This window comes from Montipora capricornis, chromosome 8 (assembly GCF_036669925.1).
Source record: "Montipora capricornis isolate CH-2021 chromosome 8, ASM3666992v2, whole genome shotgun sequence".
NCBI classification, from domain to species: domain Eukaryota; kingdom Metazoa; phylum Cnidaria; class Anthozoa; order Scleractinia; family Acroporidae; genus Montipora; species Montipora capricornis.
The window spans coordinates 23,225,076-23,231,226 of record NC_090890.1 but is presented as its reverse complement, the minus strand read 5'-3'; positions in this window follow the sequence as shown (position 1 = coordinate 23,231,226).

Below are 6,151 nucleotides of genomic sequence, written 5' to 3'. Positions count from 1 at the left end.
GCCTTTTTAGCCCAGAGACGTTAAATTATACAGTAATTCATACGGTGGCCCGTAAGTGCCATCCTTAGAGTTAAATAAAAATTGCATTTACCTTGCAAAAAAAGATCCGGCCGTTAGATCCAAAGTTTCCAGTCAACTTCAACAAATTCTTGCGAACCGAAAAATCTAACTGGAGGTTTGATGTTTCGAGTGCATAGTTACACCGGATCCATAGTTTATACTCCGGATCCAATCTTGCGTTCTTCAGATCCGTAGTTTCTACTCGGGATCCATAGTTTCTTACTCAGGATCCATAGTTTTTGCTCCGGATCCAAAGGTGTTTACTCCGGATCTGTAGTTTATACTCCGGATCCAAAGTTGTTTACTCCGGATCCGTAGTTTATACTCCGGATCCAAAGTTGTTTACTCCCGATCCGTAGTTTATACTCCGGATCCAAAGTTGTTTACTCCCGATCCAAAGTTGTTTACTCCGGATCCAAAGTTTATACTCCGGATCCAAAGTTGTTTACTCCGGATCCGTAGTTTTTACTCCAGATCCAAAGTTGTTTACTCCGGATCCGTAGTTTTTACTCCGGATCCAAAGTTGTTTACTCCGGATCTGTAGTTTCTTACTCCGGTTCCAAAGTTCCACGAACGCCCTCGTTACCGTGGTGATCACAGTCAAATCAAAGTAACTACTTGGTGTAGACACTCATATAGTGGTCCGGTGTAGTCACTCATATAGTGGTCCCAGGTGGCGTACTTCATACCTATCCTTAATCATCCCTAGCCGTACCTAAGCATCCCTAGCTGTACGTAAGCATCCCTAAGCGTACTTAAGCATCCTTATTCCTCCCTAGCTGTACTTAAGGATCCTTAATCATCCCTACCCGTACCTAAGCATCCCTAACCGTACTTACGCATCCTTAATCATCTCTAGCCGTACCTAAGCACCCCTAGCCGTACTTAAGCATCCTTAATCATCCCTAGCCGTACCTAAGCATCCCTAAGCGTACTTAAGCATCCTTCTTCATCCGTAGCCGTACCGAAGCATCCCTAGCCGTACTTAAGCATCCTTAATCATCCCTAGCCGTACCTAAGCATCAGGATATCTAAGCGTACTTAAGCATCCTTCTTCATCTCTAGCCGTACTTAAGAATCCCTTAAGTACGGCTAGGGTTGATTAAGGATACTTAAGTACAGCTAGGAATGAAGAGGGATGCTTAGGGATGCTTAAGTACGGCTAGGGATGGTTAAGGATGCTTAAGTACCGCTAGAGATGCTTAGGTACGGCTAAGGATGATTGAGGATGCTTAAGTACGATTAGGAATCCTTAAGTACGGCTAGGGTTAATTAAGGATGCTTAAGTACGCCTAGGGATGAAGAAGGATGCTTAAGTACGCTTAGGGATGCTTAGGTACGGCTAGGGATGATTAAGGATGCTTAAGTACGGCTAGGGATGCTTAGGTACGGCTAGGGATGATTAAGGATGCTTAAGTACGGTTAGGGATGCTTAGGTACGGGTAGGGATGATTAAGGATCCTTAAGTACAGCTAGGGAGGAATAAGGATGCTTAAGTACGCTTAGGGATGCTTGCGTACAGCTAGGGATGCTTAGGTACGGCTAGGTATGATTAAGGATAGGTATTGAGTACGCCACCTGGGACCTCTATATGAGTGACTCCACCGGACCACTATATGAGTTCCTACACCAAGTAGTTACCTACACCAAGTAGTCACCTTGATTTGACTGTGATCACCACGGTAACGAGGGCGTTCGTGGAACTTTGGAACCGGAGTAAGAAACTACGGATCCGGAGTAAACAACTTTGGATCCGGAGTAAAAACTATGGATCCGGAGTAAAAACTATGGATCCGGAATATAAACTACGGATCCGGAGTAAACAACTTTGGATCCGGAGTAAAAACTATGGATCCTGAGTTTAAACTACGGATCCAGAGGAAACAACTTTGGATCCGGAGTAAAAACTATGGATCCTGAGTTTAAACTACGGATCCGGAGTAAACAACTTTGGATCCGGGGTATAAACTATGGATCCGGAGTAAACAACTTTGTATCCGGAGTATAAACTATGGATCCGGAGTAAACAACTTTGGATCCGGAGTATAAACTATGAATCCGGAGTAAACAACTTTGGATCCGGAGTAAAAACTACGGATCCGGAGTAAACAACTTTGGATCCGGAGTAAAAATTATGGACCCTGAGTTTAAACTACGGATCCGGAGTAAAGAACTTTGGATCCGGGGTATAAACTATGGATCCGGAGTAAACAACTTTGGATCCGGAGTAAACAACTTTGGATCCGGAGTATAAACTATGGATCCGGAGTAAACAACTTTGGATCCGGGGTATAAACTACGGATCCGGAGTATAAACTACGGATCCGGAGTAAACACCTTTGGATCCGGAGTAAACACCTTTGGATCCGGAGCAAAAACTATGGATCCTGAGTAAGAAACTATGGATCCGGAGTAGAAACTACGGATCTGAAGAACGCAAGATTGGATCCGGAGTATAAACTATGGATCCGGTGTAACTATGCACTCGAAACATCAAACCTCTAGTTAGATTTTTCGGTTCGCAAGAATTTGTTGAAGTTGACTGGAAACTTTGGATCTAACGGCCGGATCTTTTTTCGCAAGGTAAATACAAGTTTTATTTAACTTTAAGGATGGCACTTACGGGCCACCGTAAATTCAGCCTAAAATCATGTGACACGGCCAAAAAGCATGTACGATTTCGGCCAATGGAATTGTACTTCAAACCAAAAACTTACAAGTACTTTTTTAGGCCATTTCCGAGTTCATGTCTGCCTCCTCTTCAAAACGAGTCTAAGTGCGAAGTTTCGTTCTGCTTTACATACGAATGAAAACTGATTTTCATAAGAAAAACTTCGCCTCTGAAGAGATGGCGGACATGAACTCGGAAATGGCTTATTGAATCACACTTTAGCCCGAAAACATGCAACATGGTCCAAAAACATGTACAATAGTGACCAGTTGAAAATCACTTTAGCCCGAAAACATGCAGATGTAGTATAGCCCAACAATATTTTTGTCCTTCAACACGCTTCATAATAAACAGCCTCCAGGTCAATTTGTTATAGTTGATATAACTACAGCTACCCCGGCTGTCGGATAATATTTAGAAGATCGTCAGATATAGGATTAAATGACCAAATAAATAGTAAGAAACAGGAAGTGATAAAATCTGACCGTAGGAAGGAAATGAAATCAAACGGACGAGTGGTGTTGTCTGCATGGTGTACTGATAACTTTCACATTCGTCGCTTTCGTTCCAGCTTGTGAAAGTACTGTGAATTTAGACAGATTTTAAGTTACATCGTTCACGTTTTTCTTGTAGACAATTCCTCCTCGATTGAATTCTAGAATCATAAGAAGAACTGTCATGCAATTGTCGTTAGCTACGCCCTTGCGGTGTAACCGTAAAACACTTTATTTTCAAATGTGATGGGATTCATGCAATCGAAGCTGACTTAATAAGTTAAGCTTGCCATGTGCTTCAATCCGTAGCACTGATTATTTGTTGAGCTTTGTTGATGGGTACCAGGACAGATTTTAAGTTACAATTTCAGATCTGTCTTCATAAAATTTAGACATCTGGGGGATCTTTCGACTCTCGCGATCTGGTGCAAGAGAAGTTTATAGTGTCTTGCTTTCTCACTTTATATCGTGCACGAATTTTATCAGCTCAGTAGAGTTTTACATTTTTTTCCGTTTACATTTTCTCCACATCATCACGGTCTGGAAAAGGGATTGGTCCGTTGACGATACTTTCATTTCCAAAAAACTAATTATAAGGCATGGGTCGCACTTGGGAAACTTTTCGGAAAACTTGTTTACTTTGAGGTAAAAATCTGTTATCAGTTCACATTGCCAAGTGTGACAGTTGGAAAAATTTCGGAAAATCGGCAAAAACATCAGAGGCGCCGTAGCGCTTCGGTGGGGCAGGCAGATTTTGGAAAACTCGAGCTAAACAAAAGAATCATGGCGGTAACTGTCAACGCTTGTCAATGAAACGTGATCGATTTGCCACACGATATCATTATGTGAACAAAACGTGCGGGGCCGGAATTCTCAAATCTTCGCGCTTTCGTTAAGGCGGCGAAATACGACATACAAAAAACCTCAACTTGGCGCGCAACATTGTTTCGTTGCAAGTTTCGGTCGATGTCTCCCGTTTTTCACCTTGCATGATCAACTTGTCGCACAACAAAAGCATTTGTTGCGGGTTGAAGAAAGTTGTTGCGAAAAGTAGAGCGCAGGTCTACTCTGAGCAACAAATTTTGGCTTTGTTGTTCGTTTTTCATCAAGCTCACAACTTGACGCGCAACAATTGTGCTCGTGTACTAGCAAATCAACCAATCAGCGCCCTGCATTTCTTCAACCCGCAACAAATGTTTTTGTTGCGGGTCAAGTTAATCATGCAAGGTGAAAAGTTGAGGGTTTTTGTATCTCGTCTTTCGCCGCCTTTAAGGATGGAAGTGATTTTTATTATCCTTCCCAATTGCAAGGTTTTTACGGACTATGCAAGCCGGCCGACCTAGCAGATCGAAACTCAGCCACGACAAATTCACAACCCCAAGATTTTAACGTAGACTTACGTTTCGCAAGCAAGCGCTTCGGTCGTCTCCATGGTTTCCTGGGACATGATGCTGATATTTAGAAAAATCGCGTACGATCTTGCGAAAAGTGGACGAACGAACAAGAGAAAGTGTTGATCAGCCTAAAAGGTAGCATAATCACTGCAATAGTTATAGATAAGGCTTCATCGGGACCCATGTTGCTTGAAATGATAACGAAATGTTCTCTCAGTGAAATTTTTTTCCACTTGTCAATGAGTCAAAACTCTACTACGGCGAACCTACAACGTTGACTAAAAGTTTTCATTTCCGATTGAGGTCTCGAATTTTGTGTTTTTTTGGTCGGCAAAGTTGAAAACTTTCCCCAAGTGTGACCCATGCCTTTAAGTCCCAGTGACTTCAACACATCGTTGCTGTGGTTATCAATGATAAATGTTGTCACTCTAAACGAGATACACTAGTCTTATGGACAAGTAACCAAAGATTTCAGAAATTGCTTAGTATACTGACGAAACCGCGAACTCATCTATGTGAAGGCGTGAACGTAAACATTGGCTAACCTCTAACGTTGATAATATAATTTTTTACTCTGGATAGTGACTTATCAACTGGACATAAACTGGCGCCTGGTCATTATAATTCTTGTCGAAGATTTCCAGTATTATTAGTTCTGCATTGTATTTTCTGTGAAGTAAAAAACTCTGAAAAGTGTCAATTAACTAGAACTGTAAAAGGAGACTGGTACTATTTCATTCCATAGAAGGATGGTTGCCATCAGTTTGTATCTGCACTGTTCGGTTAGGAGTCAGAGGCCGTTGCTTGGCTAAGTGGTTTGGGTATTGGGTGAAAAATAACGCTAATTCCAACACTTAACCTACTTCACTGAGCAAATGCTTAGACCGTAAAGGGAAACTTCGTGTAGGGTGTCAAGTTGCATGTACATCTAACATTGTGTAGTGGCACCAGGGCGAAATCCCGTTTTCTCACGTCTCAAATTCCGATTTCCCTCAATCTTCTCCAGGTGATCCGGTAACTTAGCCCGCGAACGCAGGGCCGGAAATACGTCTGCGTTCGCTGACTAATAGGGAGCTTAAGCACGCGCGTTTTTTGAGACGCGGACGGCAACCGGAAGTAAGCTGTTTTCCCTTTTAACTTGTCTTCACACAACCACATTTACATTGCTAAGTATCTTTTCTCCATTAGAGGTGATTCGTATAAAAATCTGGGATACACCACTGTCCTGGCACGCGAAATGTTCTCTTCCGGTTGCCGTCCGCGTCTCAAAACCGCGCGTGCTTAAGCTTCCTAATATATTCTAAACTCGGCTCCACAAGCTATAAATATCACCACCGCCTGTAAAGAAAATGTACTCGACTTCTACGTCTTGCATTTACCGGTGCCTGTGGACGTTTCCTTAGGCTCATTGATAACTGTTCGAAGCGACGATCCGATAACTTATTGCTTAGAAAATCATTGTTGCTGCTAATTCATTGAAAGAACTATTACCTTGAGAATCCTGATAGCATACAGGATACTAAAAGCCCAAT